The 19,834-nt window shown below is 46.5% G+C and overlaps 1 protein-coding gene across 3 annotated transcripts in view; it reads left to right on the plus strand.

The window, feature by feature from the left end:
- The window catches only part of ccr7 (chemokine (C-C motif) receptor 7), a 78,704-nt gene that overhangs the window by 22,325 nt on the left and 36,545 nt on the right, over window positions 1-19,834 (plus strand). The window contains exons 1-3 of one of the 3 annotated variants that reach the window (XM_069907169.1): window positions 14,681-15,151; window positions 15,797-15,909; window positions 16,179-16,426. The gene's annotated coding sequence lies outside the window, so the exon portion shown is untranslated. Of the gene's footprint in view, window positions 1-14,680; window positions 15,152-15,796; window positions 15,910-16,178; window positions 16,427-19,834 lie in introns of those variants that run through there. The other 2 variants (XM_069907170.1, XM_069907168.1) reach the window with 2 other exon arrangements.

Below are 19,834 nucleotides of genomic sequence, written 5' to 3' on the forward strand. Positions count from 1 at the left end.
AATCAGGGTTCTTTGTTCTTTATTACCGGATTGTAACACTTGCGACTAACGATGTTAGCCGGAGAATGCATTCTGCCGTTATCAGCAAAATGGTGATTTTTTATACCCTTGGATATGTGCTTAGAACATCATCATATCATTACTTGTCCAATGACTAAAACTGTTGCTATCCTTTCCCTGCTAGCTTCCTGCCTCTCAATCCATCAATGTCTCTCTTATCTTGTAAGTACAAGGATGCATTCACATCTTGTTACTGCCCCGTACATTCCCATCTCATGATATTTTACCTAACAGGAGTACAAGGACACCTCCCCTTCTTGTTACTGCCCTGTACAGGGTAACTCCCTACACATTCCCATCTCATGATGTTTTACCTTACACCACCCAGGGCCGGCACTACCATTAGGTCAACTAGGTAGCCATCTAGGGCACAGACCTTAGAGGGGCTCTGTTCAACAGAGATTCCAACAGTTACAACACCTCTGACGTGGTTCTGACTAACGTGCCATAAACATGCAAGGCGGAGGGAGGACGTTTTACGGTGCATGTCGAACATCACATCAGGTATTGCACCCCCACTCAGCTCGGTCAGACCTCTCCCCCACCCCAACCCCGCGCTCAGCTCAACCTAGGGCATAAAATAGTCTGGCACCAACCCTGTCTCTGCCTCCGCTTCATCTGCTCTCAAGATTATGCCTTCCATTCCAGGATATCTGTAGTATTCTCCTTTATCAAACAATGCACCTTCCCCTTGACTGTGGTCAATAGAGCCATTTCCTGTACTTGATCCATTTCTTCATTTTGCTTGACCCCTCTCCTTTCATATAGAACAGGGAGCGGATTCTTCATCTTCAACGTCCACCCACAACCAACCTCTGCTTTCGGCCCTGTCATTTCTCCCAGCTGCTCGTTGACCCCACCACCAGATAATCTACCCCTCCCCACACTGACCTGTTTGTCCTGGGGCTTCTTCACTACCAGAGTGTAACCCATTGTAAACTAGGGGAACTCCTCATTTCACCTGGTCAGTCCACAGCCCAAAGGTGTAATAAACTCCCTCTCTCTACTTCCATATCCCTTCTGCTCTGCCCTCTTACCCATCCTCCTTTTTTTCTCCACTCTCCCACCCAGCCCCATGCAGATCCCCCACCATCTCAGCCTCCTCCTCTTTGGTTTGATCCCCACCATCCCCTCCTCTGGATTCTTCCGCACTTATTCCCCCCCCCCCCCCCCCATCCCCAACCTTCAGTCCCATCTGGTCTCTCCATCCCACTGCTCTCACTGTCTCCAATCCCAGCACTGGCAATCTTTGTCTCTGATCTTCCCCATGTGACTCATTTTCCTCCATCTGATCCCTTGTTTTCTTTTCTGCCTCTCTAACTGGCCTCTATCAATCCACTGCCTCTCTCCATCCTCCTTCATATCTCCCTGTTCACCATTTCCACCTGGTTGTTGCCCAACTCCTCCCACCCTGTCCCTTTTGCACCAACTTCTCTTCTCCACACTCCAGTCTTGAGAAAGGGTCCTGGCCTGAAACCTAAGTCATTTTTTTCCCCCAAAGATGCTGTCTGACCTGTTGATTTCTTCAGAGATTGAGTTTAGCTTCTGATTCCAGCAACTGCAGTCTCTTGTGTCTGAAACAAAGTGATGCTGAGGTCACAGGTGATCTTACTGAATGGCAGAACAAACAAGGGACTGATCAACTTTGTGCCTTTATCTCTTATGTTCTTAAATTCTAAACAATCTGAGGTGAATTTCACTGCGGCAGAGCACAGATTACTGGCTGGTTTAAATCCCACTCAGTCGCCTTCCCCTGAGTCGAAGAACGTGAATACACAAGAGGGGCAGATGCTGGAACCTTGAGCATTGAGAGCACAACGGGCTCCACTTCCACTGGACAGTTCTGAGTTGGGGCCCTCTCTCAAGAGTAAGATAGGAAGGGAAAACAAGCATGAATAAAAGAGGGGTAAGTGCTGATGAGAGGCCAAGGAGATGATACAGCACCAATGAATGTGAAAGATGAGAAGTGAAGAGATGTAGGGGAGAAGCCAATTAGGGGGAGGGGATTTGAATGAAGAGCAAGTCATGGAATAGTCTGGAAATTGGTGGGTAAGGGACAGATTTCCAGTAGAACCAGATTGGGGAAGGGAATTCAATCTTAATTCCATTGGCTTAAAAACACAATGCTGGAGAAATTCAGCAGGTCAAACAGCGCACTTTATATAGCAAAGGTAAAAATACAAAACAAAATTTTCGGACCAGCCCTTCACTAAATGTTGGCAGGCATCTGAACAAAATGGTGGGGGGGGGTGGAGAGGCAGAGGGAGGAGCACAGTCCCACAGGCAGGAGGTAGTAGGTGGATAAGGGAGGGAAGACACAGCAGCAAACAGGTGGCGGAGGGATGGCTCTGTGAATGGGAATGGAGAGCTGGAGGAAAGAAGACAAGGGGAAAGGGAAGGAAGGAGAAATGGAGAGTGAGCTAATAGAAGTCGATGTTAGTGCCATTCGTTTGGAGAGAGGCCAGACGGAAAAGCAAATATTGTTTCTCCAATTTACGGGTGGTCTGAGTGGAATAGTACATGAAGCCAGGGATAGACATGTGAGCATGGAAATGGGGTGCAGAATTGGATGTTCTGCAAGTATGTGTTTGGCCTCGCCTGGCAATGAATGGCACAGAGAACAAACAGCTCTGTGTGGGAATGGGAAGGTTTAAAATGGCTGACAACCAGGAGAGGTGGAATGGGGGTACAGGAAGGGGAGGGGACCAACAAAGTGAAGACTGACTATCTTGGCTTTGTTGGAAATGGAGGAATTGAATGGCATGGACATGATGGGTTGAATGATCCCTTCTTGTGTAGTATGGAGTTTCTGTGGGATAGGAGGGACATTGGCATTGGCCACAGTCTTTGCTTGCATTTTCAGGAATGAAAGATTAATCCATCGTGACTGCTGAGGTTTCTCTTGGTAGGTGCCAATCCATGGGCTGCCGCAAGTTCTTCTTCAGCAAATGAAGATCAGCCGAAGTGTCCAGAGAGTCATGCAACCCCTGTGGTTTATATTTGCTGTCTCCCTTCCCCAGGTCTCAAAGAGTGCTGACCTGAAATGTTGACTCTCCATTACTCTCCATAGATCCTGCCTGACCTCCGAAGGGAGGAGTAGTTTGGCCAGCCTATCTCAACCCCAGGATCTCATTGGGCAGGGCCTCCCAAGACTGAGGAATTCTGGACTGGTTCAGGCTCCATGCTTACCTCCAAGACACCTGATTCTAATGGCTTTCTGACAAAGTTGGCCATGGTTCAATAACAATTCTTTGTTTTTCTCTGATGACTTGTTCACTGTTTGACAAACAGTGGAAACTTTATTTCATTACTCATCAAAAACTTTCAGACATTCTGCATCAGACCAACTCCTCTTTCATTCTGCTTTAAAAAGAAATACCCTTTTAAAGAGGCATTGCAAACACAGGAATCTGGAGCAAAAAAAAAACAAACTGCTGGAAAGTTGAGCAGCATCTGTGGGGGGAAAATAGGAACAGTGAACCCTTCTGATCAGACCCTTCATTTATTTTGCATACAATTTCTTGACCTACTTTCACAGCCTTCTATCGTGAGCTGATCCATTCTCCCCATCAGCCACACTCCCCTGCCTTCTCCCCTTAAGGGACGGCACGGTTGGCATAGCGGTTAGCGCAATGCCATTACAACGCCAGCGATCAGGACTGGGGTTTGAATCCTGTGTTGCCTGTAAGAAGTTTGTACATTCTCCCCGTGTTAGCATAGGTTTTCCCCGGGGCCTCCAGTTTCCTCCCATATTGGAAATGTACTGGGGGTGTCGGTTAATTAAGTGTAATTGGGAGGCACGGGTTTGTGGACCGAAATGGGCTGTTACCGTGTCTAAAAATTTTTTAAAACTTTAATATCACGACTATTCAAATAATTCTAGACTATTCACTTTTTGCCTTAAATACACCCAACGACCTGGCCTCCACGGTCGCCTGTGGAAGCAAATTCCAGAGGATCATGCCTCTCTGCAATTTCTCTGCAGCACGCTTTTAAATCCTGAAGTTGTCCTTGAATCCCCTTCCATGAGAAACAACTTTGCCACATCTATTCTACCAAGAGCCTTTCAACATTCAAAATACTCCTATGAGGTCCCACCTCATTCTTCTGAACTCCAAGGAGTATAGCCCAAGAGCTGGTAAACGTTGCTTATGTGTTAATCCCTTAATTCCAGGAATCATTCTTGAAAATCTTCTCTGAACCCACTCCAATGCTCACACATCCTTTCTTAAATAAACAGCCCAAAACTGTACCCCATACTCCAAGTGGGGAATAACCACTGCCTTCTGTGTTCAGTGCCTTAGTCACATTTATTTTTTGCGATCATTACTCTGACACCTCTAGACTACAGCTTTTTCTTCTCCCACATCTCCCCATTTTACACTTCTCTGCATTCACCTGCATCTATTTCTAGGCTGGCCTCTGTCACCCGTCCACACAGGAGGAAATCAGATCAATTAGCAAAGCAGGGAGAACACATTAGCAGCCACCAGACCAACGAGCTGAAAGGGTGCTCAAAGTGCAGTCAGTCAATGTAACAATGCATTTCAGCTACACTTCTTTAGAAGTGGGAAGCCATCTTATGTGGGAACTGCTGGCTTGTTATTTGTCAAGCTCTTCCTGTTATTTCATCTGTGTATTGGGGAACAAAACAAATGTCTCCACCAATTGTTACATATTCTCACTGTCTAACCATCTGTACCACCAACATCAAACGCTCATCCGATGCACACATTCTCTGATGTGAAGATCAAACACCGCACAGAGATACAAAGCAGACCATGCAGCAAAGATTCATTACTTTGCATGCTAATTCATAGGAGGTCAACATTTCTGCATCTAAACTATATTTTACATTTTATCAGTGACTAATGAATCATAGCTTTCCAGCAGTATCCTGTGTTAGCCCTTATTTTACACAGATACCTGCAATCCCAGCTGAACGTTCTCCCACAAAAGGAAACATCCCCTTCTCATTCAACCCTGTTAAAAGCCCTCAGGGTCTTGCATGTCCATAATTGGTTGACTCATCCTTCTAAACTCTTCTTCTTTCTTTCTTTGGCTTGGCTTCGCGGACGAAGATTTATGGAGGGGGTAAAAAGTCCACGTCAGCTGCAGGCTCGTTTGTGGCTGACAAGTCCGATGCGGGACAGGCAGACACGATTGCAGCGGTTGCAGGGGAAAATTGGTTGGTTGGGGTTGGGTGTTGGGTTTTTCCTCCTTTGCCTTTTGTCAGTGAGGTGGGCTCTGCGGTCTTCTTCAAAGGAGGTTGCTGCCCGCCAAACTGTGAGGCGCCAAGATGCACGGTTTGAGGCGTTATCAGCCCACTGGCGGTGGTCAATGTGGCAGGCACCAAGAGATTTCTTTAGGCAGTCCTTGTACCTTTTCTTTGGTGCACCTCTGTCACGGTGGCCAGTGGAGAGCTCGCCATATAACACGATCTTGGGAAGGTGATGGTCCTCCATTCTGGAGACGTGACCAATCCAGCGCAGCTGAATCTTTAGCAGCGTGGACTCGATGCTGTCGACCTCTGCCATCTCGAGTACTTCGACGTTAGGGATGTAAGCGCTCCAATGGATGTTGAGGATGGAGCGGAGACAACGCTGGTGGAAGCGTTCTAGGAGCCGTAGGTGGTGCCGGTAGAGGACCCACGATTCGGAGCCGAACAGGAGTGTGGGTATGACAACGGCTCTGTATACGCTTATCTTTGTGAGGTTTTTCAGTTGGTTGTTTTTCCAGACTCTTTTGTGTAGTCTTCCAAAGGCGCTATTTGCCTTGGCGAGTCTGTTGTCTATCTCATTGTCGATCCTTGCATCTGATGAAATGGTGCAGCCGAGATAGGTAAACTGGTTGACCGTTTTGAGTTTTGTGTGCCCGATGGAGATGTGGGGGGGCTGGTAGTCATGGTGGGGTGCTGGCTGATGGAGGACCTCAGTTTTCTTCAGGCTGACTTCCAGGCCAAACATTTTGGCAACAATGAAGACGCTGTTTACATCCGGTACCACACGGATGGCAGTCTCTTCAATCTGAGGCGCCTGCAAGCTCACACCAAGACACAAGAGAAACTTGTCCGTGAACTACTCTTTGCAGACGATGCCGCTTTAGTTGCCCATTCAGAGCCAGCTCTTCAGCGCTTCTAAACTCTAGTGCTTTGGAATTGAACCTGTTCAACCTGACCTTGCAAGACAACCTGTCCAGCCTATGAGTCCCAGAACTGCTTTCAGTTCTCCAGGTAGGTCTTATTGAGACCATTAAGACCACAAGATAGAGGGCTATTCAGCTCATCAAGTCTACCCCGTAATTTAATCTTGAGCCAATTCATTTTCCCACTCAGCCCCACTGTCCACCCTTCTCCCCCATATCCTTTGATGCCCTGGCTAATCAAGAACATATCGTTCTCTCCCTTAAATACACCCAATGACCTGGCCTCCACAACCACAGCAAGTTCCACAGATTCACCACTCTCTGGCTGAAGAAACTCCTTGGGATCTCTGTTCTATGTGGATGCCCTTCAATCCTGAAGTTGTGCCCTCTTGTCCTTGACTTTCCCACCATGGGGGAACAACCTTTCTACATCTACTCTGTCCATGCCTTTCAACATTTCAATGAGATCCCCTCTCATTCTCCTAAATTCCAATGAGTACAGGCCAAGAGCTGTCGAACTCTCCTCATGCGATAATCCTTTCATTCCAGAATCATCCTCGTGAATCTCCTCTGAACCCTCTCCAATGTCAGCATATCTTTTCTGAACCCAAAACTGCTCTCAATACTCCAAATGAGGTCCCACATCACACCCCTGCCCTTCTATTCCTAGTGAAATGGATGTCAGCCTTGCATTTGCCTTCCTCACCGACTCACCATACATTTACCTTCAGACTGCCAGATCCCTTTGAATCTAGGTATTTTCAAGTTTCTCCCCATTTAAAAAAAATAGTCTGCCCATTTATTTTTTTCTACCAATGATCCCATTGTGTCTCCAAGTCCTACAAGCTCTCATTTATCTTTTTTTAGTTTTCTTGGCAAAATGAACAATTTTGCATATTTCTGCCTTCGTGCATTTGCCAGACCTTTGCTCACCCTCTCAACCTATCCATACCTCCTTGTAGCTCCTTCCTCACAACTTGCTTTCCTGTACATCTTGGTGTTATCATCAACTCTAGCAGGCCATACCTTTGGTGCCTGTGAAAGGTTGTATCCACATTGCCAAACAGAAGAAGACCTGTTCACCGTCCAACCTGCTTTCTGCAGTGACTTCAGATGCAACACCTTGTCAAATGCCTTCAGTTCTTCTTCCAGTCCATCAACTGGTTCCTCGATACCTACAATGCCTGTTACTTAGAATGTAGAACAGTGCCACACAGGAACAGGCCCTTCAGCTCACATGTCTGTGCTGAACATGATTAAATTAAATCTCTGCTGCTTGCACGTAGTCCATATTCCTCCATTCCCGGGCAGGTAGGTGGATCTGAGTCCACGGTCAGGTCAGCCATGATCTTATTGAATTGGAGCAGGCCCGATGGGCCGGATAGCCGAATCCTGCTTCTATTCCTATGCAAGATGGATGAACCGATCCCATTTGTTCGATAGCTTTGAGACACAAACTTTGCTCAGCTTGTGTGAGGGCAGTAAAGCCCTTCATTGGTTGCAGGGCCCTCAGAGACTTTACTGGTCAGATGGAGTTAATGTGTGACAGGACTCAGGAGAACATTTTGTTTAACAACTCAAAATGCTAGAAATCCTCAGTTGGTCAGCCTGTCCCAGGGCCGGCACCGGGGGGGGGGGGGGCATTCACGGGTATTGCCCTCCCCCAAATGAGGTATTGTAACCACACCCCACCCCCCCCATCTGCAGCAGCACTTCCGTTACTAACATCACCTCTCCATGCAATATAAGCAGTGCGTTTGTCTGTTATGTTGGAGAGAGGGGGAAATGTGATGGGGGCGGCGCAAGGAGGAGGTTCATGGTAGGTAGGTAGGCACTACCACCACTCCCTCCCCCCCGCTGAGTGAGTTTTCAAATGTCAGATTGTGCAGTTACCCTAGTGCCCCCCGATCAGACTTGTTCTGATGCTGAACCTGGCCTGTCCTGTAGTCAGAGAGAGAGTGAGAGAGAGAGAGAGAGATAATGTTGTCAATTGAAGCAATTTTGCCAGAACTGATAGAAGTGAGAGAGGAGGGTATTCTGAGTTTCCGAGAGAAGATGGGTGGATGGGTGGCGGCTGCAATGTGGTCGATGTAACTCGAATGCTTTTGATATCAATCAGAGATGGAAACAAACTGCATATCCCAGCTGATTGGCCTGGAGGATGTGTCAGTAAACCAACCTGAGCCCAGGTGTCAGCTCAGAGTGGATTGAATCTCAGCGAGAGGCTGTGATATTTCACCAGAGGGAGATTTTGGTGGCAGGTGCCCATCTTGGCAGCAGAGCAGCCTGACTCAGGTGTTCTGCGATGGCTTGGGAATCGAGGTTAATCTGCTCAAAAGTGAAGACCTTTGCATTGCACACGCAAATGAAGAGCTCAGCGTCCATTAGCTGAGTAAGTCCTGTTCATGCTCGGGAGAGGTGAAGCTGGTCAGATTTCAGTCACTGCCCTGCCTCACTGAACTCCAGACCCCTGTGGAGAACAGTGCTGGGCCCACTGTGAAATATCCCAGTAACGGTGAGCTATGAAGGTTGAATTCATCCCCCAGTTACTCCCTTGCAATGGATTTTTCCTGTGCTCGGATAATCCCTTGTTCTTCAGACCATGTTTCTAGATCCATTTCTACCCTGAACTCGTGGTAGCTGCCAAGTCCTTAAACCTCCTGGGTTTGGATAGCATCTCCAACCAGAGGTATGGACACATTGAATCGTATCTCACAGAAACAGGCCCTTTGGCCCACCAGAGGAAAGGTCCAGGTTGAGCACAGCAAGGAAGCTGAATTAAAGGGACCTGGAAGGGAGAAAGGAAAGCAGGGACGATGTGGAGCGGGCTGAGTATGGAATCGAGGGTCTGTTCATGTGTACCTCATAGCTGTTCTCAAGTTGATTTTCACCCTAAGGTGCAGTGTCTCCACACTGCAGCTCTTGGCTGCTGTTCCTGACCTTCGCTCTGATCAAAGGCAGACACACACTACACAGTTTCATACACTGAAGGCCTCAGATAGGTGACATCTATGTGGTTACACTTCCACTCCACACAGTTCTCGAGGTAAGAAAAACAAAACCCGCAAACAGAGCTTAGGAATAAGATCTGCGACCTTATGTCATCTAGGCCCACAAAAACAAGTCTTGCTTACTTTGTGGAAAGCTTCTGACATTTATTTGACACAGTATAAGCAATTAATGTAACCTTTGGAGACCTCCCTTCCACTGCCTGCACTGTGTGATAAAAACATGAAAACCTCTCAAGATTGACTTCAGAAAGCGTTGCACGTGGGCTTACACCCTCTCCCTGGAGGCCTCTCTACCTTCCACAGCTGCAGCAGAGGATGGCTGTGACCTAGCCACCCTGGTCTGCTGCATTGAATGCAAAGCACATTATCAGTTGCACAGACAGAGTCCAGGTTCTCTATACCAGTGTTCTCAAAAATCCAGCACGACTGAATCCCATCATAATCCTAAAGCCTTGACCATATCCCTTATGAATACGTCTTTTGTAAAATGAACTGTGAACGAGCTGAAGTAGGACTTGGTAAGAGAACTCCACAGAACACACGGAAACGCTGGAGGAACTCAGCTGGTCTCGCAGCATACACGGAGTAAAGAGATATTACTGACGTTTTGGACCTGGGCCTTTCTTCATGTAATAAGCAAAGAACAGGAAGGTGTCAGAATAAAGAATGAAGACTGGTAGGGAGAGGAGTCCAGGCCAATGGCCAAAAGGTATTAATTGGATATGAAAAGAGGAGAGGGGAGAATTGATTTTGACTCTGTGAAAGGAGACAGAGGGAAAGGTGACAGGGACAAAGAAATGGGGGGGTTCCTGGTCTTTGCTTATTCCTTGAAGAAGGGCTCAGGCCTTTACCTCCTATGGACGCTGTGAGACCGGCTGAGTTCCTGCAGCATTTCTGTGTGTTTTTACTATCGTCCCATCATCTGCAGACTTTTTTGCTTCTTTCCACAGTGTTTAGGAACGGCAAACTACCTTGCAGAGAACAGCGAGGGTTCATTGGGTACATTCCTGGCATAAGGTTTTTGGAAAAAGCGAAAGCGAGAGGATGGGGGTGAGGAACCACACACTCAGGTTTAGGGCCAAGAGGAGGAGAACTTGCTTCACAAGAGTGGCGGTGAATATTTGGCTGTCCACCTCCCCGGCTGTGAAGGTTCTGTTGATGAAGATTCTCAAAGATAAGGTCTGGCCTGGCCATGTAGGGGGTGTCCCTGCGTGGGGATATGGTTTGTCATGCCGTGTTTGGAGGCTTCCGTAGAAAACTGCGGCATGTTGATGGATGGGAACACTTCAGCAAACTCGTTGTCTGAATATGTAACAGAGTTGAGGTTTGGAGCTGGCAACTTGGCCTCCCCAAGGGGAAAGGTTTGGAAGCCACTAAAACTGAAAAGAACACGCTGAGTCTTGCAGAGTTCTGGAGTAACTGCTTTACTGGTTTGAAATCGTTCACTTCAAGAGGCCCACCCAGTCCCAGAGTCCTTAGCTCCCCAGTGGGGCAGGAGTGACATCAACTTCCCGACCACGGCCTTGCCCCGGACAGAGCATTTCCATGGATGCCACTGGCTGCAGACTTACCCGTGGCTGCTGGCACCGGTTCACTTGTCATGTGGGTGAGCTACTAAAATTAACACTGTTCACCAATGAAAAATGAAACGTTCGAGAGGAACGTATTTTGCTCGGGCAAGCAGCTGCAGCGATAGAGCTTTGAAACTTTTATAACAGACTTGAAATTCAAAGCAAGATCATGCAACTTTGGATCACTGCAAGATTTAATGATCTGTGATCAAATTGTGTTCGGGATTATTGATAAGAAAGTGAGAGAGAGGCTGATGCGAGTTGGAGCTGTGAAGATGTACCACACCAGTGAATTAGCTCTGCAGCATGCAAAAAGGTTCGTGAGAGTGCAAAAGCTGATAAAAATGAAGGCATGGCCATAGCTACAGTGGGTGTCCACGCATATAAACAAAAAATGAGATAGAGGAATCAACAAAAAGATGGAGAAAATTCAAGTGCAAACGCTGTGGCATTCAACATGCCCAGCCTATGGAAGTCTGTAATAAGTACAAAGAGCTGAATCACTATACAAAGCAATGTTTTTTCCAAAGGGAAACAAAACAGATGTGAAAGCGTACAGACTGTACACACTATAGAAGGAACTGCTCTCAGTGATAAACTTTTCCTTGGCTTGGTAGTGCAGGTAGATGATAAACCAACGGGCACTGAACAACCAAGTATGAAAAGAGTTGAGCAGGATAAGTGGACTGTGTCATTGCATACAAATGGAACAAATATTCCTTTCAAGCTGGACACAAGGGCAAAAGTCAATTTGTTCTGTGAGCACGATATCAGGGCAATGAAGATAAAGCCATACATCCATGCAAATCCTGTACAGCTCAAAGCCTACAATGGACAGAGCATTAACACGAAAGGTACGTGTAAACTCAAGGTGAACGTTAAAGGTAAAAAGCACCACCTCAGGTTCACAGTAGACCCAGATGAATCACTGCTGGGTGACAAAGCATGTGAAAACCTAAGCCTAGTCAAGAGGGAGTACACACCAGGGAAACCTATTGTGTTAGCTGATGCATTATCCAGGGCAACAACGCAGAATGAAGCACACAATGTGAGTTCCACAGAAACATATGTGAATTTCCACGTGAATCTGATCACTGAATCTCTTCCCGTATCTGGAATGAAGTCCAAGCAGATCGCAGCTGAAACAGTAAAGGACACAGTTCTACAGAAAGTAATCAAGAATCTGAATCAAGGATGGCCTAGAGGTGAATGTCAGCCATACTACAACATCAGAGCTGAGCTGAGTGTTGTCAATGGGCGTCTACTCAGACAGAGCAGGATGATCTTTCCTCAATCACTGCAACGAGAGATGGTGAAAACGGTGCACGAGGGGCACCTTGGAATGGAAAAGTGCAAGAGGAGAGCAGGAACTGCTGTTTATTGGCCAGGGATAAACACTGACATTGACAGGATGGTTTGAGACCTGTTTGAAACATCACGCAAAGCAGACAAAGGAACCCATGATAATAACTAATGTACCAGCAAAACCATGGTAGAAAGTTGGGACTGATCTGTTCTACGTGGATGGAAAGAATTACCTGCTGAGTAAGTTCTGCTTTGGCTAATAAATATAGATGTTTTAAAAAATATTTTTTACATTTTATTACAAAAAAAACGCAACATCACACTTTCTCACTTGACTCCCTTGTAGTTCAAGTGTCGGACAGTCTCCATATGGTATATATACAATGACTCTGCTTCCACAGATCTCTGGGGTGTGTGTGTGTGTGAATATATGTGTATGCGTGCATATGTGAGAAAGTGTGGGCATATCATGTGTGCGCACATAGATGTCCATTGTATGTCCATGAGTGTGTGCATGTGTGGACGTGTCCTGAGTGTGTGCATGTGTGTGTGTGTGTGTGTGTGTGTGTGTGTGTGTGTGTGTGCATGTGCGTATATGTGTGGCTGTGTCCTGTGTGAGTGCGTGTGTCAGTGACATTCAGGCTCAGGACACTGACCAGAGGACAATAGAGGGCACCGGAGAAACCAGTTCCTTGCTACATGCCCTTCCAATATCTGGAGATTCTGACTGCAGAAAACTCGACCCTCACATCAAGGTGCAGTGCAGGAGATGAACATTAAGAGCGATATGAAGAATGAACCTTTTTAACAGTCTGTGGTTGGAACCTGGAATCCCACTGACTGCGTTCCATTGTGCCTTGGAGAGGGAACTGGTGCTGTCTGTGTGAAGTATTCATGCTCTCCCTGTGACCTAATGGGTTTCCTCTGGATGCTCCCAGCACTTGTGGGTTGGCAGGTTAATTTCCCCTAAGGCATTGGTTCTCAACCAGTGCGCCACAGCAGGTTTCCATGTGGGTCGTTACAATTGTTGAAGTAAATTAGATAAAGACGCGATTCTTACTGCCTTTGACTTGAAAATATTGCTCAGTCATTGCCATGGCATGTTAGGCCGGAAGCCAGGTGGGACTTCGGCCCCAAAAGGTTGAGAACCACTGCCTTAGTGTGGGGATGAGTGGTTGATCCCTAAGAATAAATGGGTTAAAGGTTGGGCACGGATTCGATGGGCTGAAGGGCCGCTTTCAGTCTCGCGTAACTCTATATGCCTTGCTTCCTGTGTAAAGCCGTAACATGTTGGATGTTGTGAGTAATTCGTGTTTGCACAAGCATCCTGTAAAAATTTCGTCACAAGAAAGAAGCGAGAACCTCTCCTTGTTCCTGCCATTCAGTGCTGTGATGTCTTTGGTGTGATCACTCATCTGTGTCAGTACAGGATATCTGCCTTATCCCATTCGATCCAACCACAAGCTGGCCATTCCTGACCATCACGTCAATATGCTTATCCCAGGTCAGGACGTTGGAGATGTTTATTTCCAAGAACTTGAAGCTATCTACTCTTTCCACCAGCACATTTCAAGGTTCCTTCCATTGTCACATTTTAAGACATTAAATATGTAACATAAATGATATATACTTTAACTTCTGCCTGTGGTCAGGTAGACAAAAAGTTGGCATTCGTGTCACCCTTACAGTACGAGAGAAAGAGAAGCAAAAGAGAATCCCTTCAGCATCTCTGAGGGTCCATGGATTCGACACCGGCACTCCCTTTGTGGCCGCATAGACTCCTGTTCGATCCATCGGAATCCCAAGTCCAGATCCAAACCTCTGACATGATCATGAAGCCTTCAGCATTTGAGGCCCTTCGGGAACCCTTTTTGCCCTCAGCACTCTCTTGAATCCCGACTGCGATGTCTGGTTCCCATGTGCCAAAGTCCAGCAGCCTACAGCCCATGAGGGTCCCCCAACCACGTTGCCCGCTACCTGTATGGGTCCCTCAGCCGCTGAGCCCCTTGCTGGTCTGCACTGGTGGTGGGGGGGGGGGGCATCCTTCCCTGTAGGTCATTTCCTCTGCATTTTTAACCCTGGTGTGATGACCAAAGCATTAAAGTTTGTTTTGACTGGCAGGTGGGTTGCCAATCAAATGCTCAGTCAAAGAGTTTGGATTTAAAGAAAGGTTTACAAGTGACCACTGAGTGATGGGTTGGAGATATGAGGGTAGGTTTGAGTTTAGGGCCAAGGTAGTAAGGAGAAGAATGCGCAGTCCACTAGAATGAGAACTGGAGGCGCTAAGAATGGATTGCCATGACAAGAAGAATATTGGCCAGTTCTAACATCAAAACGCTCAGTTACGATTGCTGCCATTCCACCTCTTCACTCAGGTGGGGGCTGAAGATCCCACAGAGCATGATGAGGTAGGACAGAGATTTACCCTGTGTCCTCAATACAAACCACCATGTCTGCAGATCGGGCCACCAGTCAGCTGATAAACTGCGCACTGTGACCTCACCTAGATATTCCCCTGTTGAATCACAGGCAGATTTCATTGGACAGGTGTGCCTCAGAGGTTTCGTGAATTCAGAGCTACCAAGCAAAGGATATCATCTGAATAAAATCTGTTTCATTATCCTCTCTTTTGAAATCGGTTCATAGCTTAGGCACAGGAAGAAAGGGGAAGTACAGCTCTCTCCTCCCACTGAGTGGAAAAGGGAACTGAGCACCAACCTGTTTTAAAAGAAGTGCGTCATATTGCTTAGTTTCACCAGTTACTTGTTTTTATTCATCTGAATGGCGTCATTAAATGTCAGAATTCGCATTCAGCTAGGACAACAGTACAATGTCTTTTGGTGTGATGCTCCATCGTACACACCTGTGATGGGGCAGAAGGAGTTCAACATCAAGTAAAGCGATGTCTGCAATTTCCCATCTCACACTCCCAACAGGATGGGTATGGATATTGAGCTCCTCCCTACAACATCCTGTCACACTCTTCCAAGGGAAGGAAAGCACACTTGGAACCAGAACAAAGCTCCTCCTACTCTGTGCCATCAACTCTCCCCAGATCAGGTAAATCATGGGTCATTCAGATTAAATATCCTACCTAATGATCCCAGAGTAATTACATCCAGCTAGATTCAAAGAAAAGACCACAACATAGGCCATTCAGCCCATCAATTCTACCTTGCCATTTAATCATGATTTATCCACCTGATCAATGACCTGCTGTATCCTTTCTCAACCTTCTTTGCTAACCATGGCCTTTTTGCTGAAGTTCACCATAAAACAAGACCATAAGATCTAGGAGCAGAAATAGGCCATCTAGCCCATCAAGTTTTCCCCACCATTCAATCATCTGCTGATCCATTTCCTCACTACCCACCCTTCTCCCCATTAGCCCTGGCTAATTAAGAACCTATCAATCCCTGCCTTAAAGAATCCATTAAACTTAATTATAAAAAAAAAATTCTGATGGGATCTGGGCATGACTGACAAGTCCGGCAGTTATTGTCCATCTTTAACTGTCCTGAGAAGGAGGGAGAGGTGTCTTGTGCAACCACTGTAGTTAATCTAGCGAAGCTGCTTTTGGGGAAGGTGTTCCATGATTTAGACCCAGCGACAATGAAGGACCCCCAGTATAATCCAAGTCAAGGTGGTGGGAATGAGCAGGCGATGGACTTCCCTATACAGCTGCTTCTCTTCTCTTTCTTGAAGGAGGGTGTACGCACTGCAGGCACCGTGCACCTGTTCTGAATGAATGGAGACTTAGAATGGTGAATGATTCCAAGTGTTGTCCTGAATGATGTCGAGCTTCTCTGAATTGCAAGGTATGATCCCAATCATTGCTGCCTATTTACTCCATTTTAACCAGGGTTTTTTGATGTCACCCTCAATGTCAGGGGCAGTCACTCCCACCTCTCCACTGGAATTCAGCTCCTTGTGAAATCCATGGTGAGCAGGTTACACTGGACACTGAAGATTTTGCTTATTGAATAATTTGGGGTGTATTTTATGAATTTTAAGCTGCTGATCATTAAAATTTTCCTATCGTGTACTTTTTTTTAGATGTAACCTATTTTTTGTGATTCCCTGTCAGACAAAATCATGAAATACAACATGTCACTGACAATACATTTTCTGCATTCGCTCTTGGACGACTTCCCTGCTGATCTTGGTGCAGTCAGTGATGAACACGGTGAAAAGTTTCATCAGGACATTGGTACCATGGAAAAGCAGGATCAAAACAAATGGAATCCATCAATGCCGGCCGACATTTGTTGGACATTGACACGAGAGGCATCAGATGCTGAGTACAGACAAAAATCAGCGGCAAAACATTTTTAGGTCAGTTGAACTAATGTAACATGTCAGCATCATTATGTGATTAAACAGGCTAAATTTAATAAAAGTTAATTTAATGTTTATCCAACTTCCTACATGATACAGCAAATCTGAAATTAGCTATGTGCTCAGCTTGAAGTTGTCTGTCATAATCACCAATTTCTTTTCAGGAAACAAACCTTTTGAAAATAAAATTGCTGTCCAGTGTTATTGGTGAGTCAGTGCCCCTTGACGATTGGGAGAAAACTGCTTGGTGGTAACTGACCAATTGGATTTGTTTTGATTTTCTTTTGCATCAGACCTGATCTAAAGTGGTGAAACTCTACTGGGATGTTTGGTTGGAGGTGCAGCAGGTTCTGGGATGTGGTCTGATCTCATGGCCTGCTGCATCTAGAAATAGGAGGAGCATTGATAGGGTAGACAGGCAAAATCTTCTTCCCCAGGATAAAAATTTCAAGTTCTAAAGGACATTAATTTAAGGCGAGGGAAAGAACGTTTAACACCATACAACACTGGAGCAGAAATAGGGTATTCAGCCCATCAACTCTGCCCACCATTCAATCTTTCTCCAACTCAGCCCCCCTACCTGGCCTTCTCCCCATAACCTTTGATGCCCTGACTAATCAAAAACCTATCAAACCCAAAGACCTGGCCTTTACAACTGTCTGTGGCAACAAATTCCACAAATTCACCTCCCTCTGGCCAGAAAAATTTCTCCACATCTCTGTTCAATCCCACCTTGAGAAACAACCTTTCTGCATCTACTCTGTCAGTGGCTTTCAACATTCAAAATGACTCAATAAGATCCCCATTCTCCTAAATTCCAATGAGTACAGGCCAAGAACTGCCAAACGTTCCTCATATGATAACCCTTTCATTTCCAGAATCATCCGTGTGAACCTCCTTTGAACCCTCCCTAATGTCAATACATTTTTTCTTAATTGAGGAGCCCAAAACTGCTCCAGGTGAGGTCTCACCAGTGCCTTATAAAGCCTCAACATCACATCCCTGCTCTTGTATTCTATTCCTCTTGAAATGAATGCCAGCATTTGCCTTCACCGTCGACTCAACCTGCAAGTTTACCTTCCCAGGTCCCTTTTCATCTGGGAATTTTCATCTTTTTCCCCATTTAGAAAATAATCTGCCCATTTAATTCATCTACCAAAGTGCATGACCATGCACTTTACAACATTCTATTTCATTTGCCACTTCTCGCCAATTTTCCTCATCGGTCTGAGTCCTTCTGCAGCCCTCCTAGTTTCCTCTCCGCTACCTGCTCCTCCACCTACCTTCGTATCGTCTGCAAACTTGCCCACAAAGCCACACATTATTTTTATTTAAAATTAGACATACAGCACGGTAACAGGCCCTTCCGGCCCACAAGCCTCATCCCTAGTACATTTTGGAGGGTGGGAGGAAACCAGAGCCCCTAGGGAAAACTCATGCAGACATGGGGAGAACGTACAAACGCCTTACAGACAAGGTGGGATTCGAACCCCAGTACTGATCACTGGCGCTGTACTAACCATTCTGCTAACCGTGCTGCTCCAAGGAATTAAGGGATATGTGAGGGGTAAGTTTTTTAAGCAAAGCGTTGTGTGTGCCTGGAATGGGCTGCCATTAAAAGATACAAGAGACCTCGATAATTACATAAATATGCAGGGAATAGAGGGATGTGAACTACGTACAAACAGTAAGGATGTAATTTAATTTGGCTTCAAGTTCTGTGCAGACATGATGGGCCAAAGGGCCTGATCCACAATCTGTTCTATTTGCCCATCTCGCCTGCCTGGCCCATTCAATGGGACCATGATTGACCTTCCACTTCAGCACCACCTTCCTGTCCTATACCCCATGCCCTTGATTTCCCTGATACCCAAAAGTTGGCTGTTCTCTAGAATCAATGTTCTGGGAATGCTGGGCTCAGCATGGAGCTGCACACCGGAGCACTGAGAACACGCGGATCAGGAACACTGGGAATGTCGAGCTCCACGCTGGAGCTCAGAGCGGGGTAGAATGAATATCAGGTTGAGCAAACATGTAAGACTTGCTGGAGACTGCTTCGCCTACACATGTGACAACTGCCAGAGAACACTGCCCATTTCCTGAGCTGCGTGTGGCGTGAAGCCACAGCTTCTGCTGAAGGCTTCAATCAGTCCCTCTGCTCCAGAAATGTAAAACTGAGAGTAAAACTATTGCCTCCAGCTTCTTTCAGTAGTGCTAAGACTTTCATTTTCACTGCTGAATCAGAGCTGACCAGATTCAGAGACGATCAGATTCAGAGACAACATTAAACCAATGTCAACTGCAAAATGTTCAGTCCCTGTCTGCGACGTTACACCTGCATCCCTCAACAAACTTCAACTGGTGCACCACTGAGAACATCCTATCAGGGACTGGAGGGTCTCTGAGCCAGAGCATTGTGAACATGGCTCAGACCATCATTCATACCCCCTCCCCTCCATCAATTCCATCTTGCACCCTCTCCCCTCCATCAACTCTATCATACACCCCCTCCCCTCCAACACCATATACCCCCTCCCCTCCATCAACTTCATCACACGCCCCCTCTATTGACTTCATCACAATCCCTCCCCTCTATCGACTCCATCACCCACCCCATCCCTTTCATTGACTCCATCACACACCCCCTCCCCTCCATCGACTCCATCACACACCCCCTCCCCTCTATCGACTCAATCTCACATCCCCTCCCTTTCATCGATTCCATCACCCACCCCCTCCCTTCCACTGATTCCATCTAAAACTCCTGCTACCTTGCAAAAACAGCCAACATACTAAAAGACTCATCCCAGCCCTGTCACACTCTCTACACCTCCCCCACCCCCCCCACCACCCCCTTCTCCTGTCAGGAAGACAATTCACAAGTATGAGATCATGCACTGCCAGATTTAAGGATCATATAACCATATACAGCACAGAACAGGCCAGTTTGGCCCTACTAATCCATGCCGGAACAAATCCCCAGTGACCATACCCTGGTCCATACCCCTCCAATCCTCTCCCCTCCATGTAATTATCCAGTCTTTCCTTAAATGTGAATAACGTCCTTGCTTCAACCACCTCTGCCGGAAGCTTATTCCACATTCCAACGTGAAGAAATTTCCCCTCATGTTCCCCTTATAATTTTCCCCCTGCAATCTCAAACCATGGCCTCTGGTTTGAATATCCCCCACTCTTAATTAAAAAAGCCTATCCACGTTGACTCTCTCTGTCCCTTTTAAAATCTTGAACACCTCCATCAAATCCCCCCTCAATCTTCTACGCTCCAGAGAAAAAAGCCCCAGGCTGCTCAACCTTTCTCTGTAACTCAAACCCTGACATCCTGTCAACATTCTCGTGAACCTTCTCTGCACTCTCTCTATTTTGTTTATATCCTTCCTAAAATTT

The sequence above is a fragment of the Narcine bancroftii genome, chromosome 12 (genome assembly GCF_036971445.1).
Source record: "Narcine bancroftii isolate sNarBan1 chromosome 12, sNarBan1.hap1, whole genome shotgun sequence".
Taxonomy (NCBI): Eukaryota; Metazoa; Chordata; class Chondrichthyes; order Torpediniformes; family Narcinidae; genus Narcine; species Narcine bancroftii.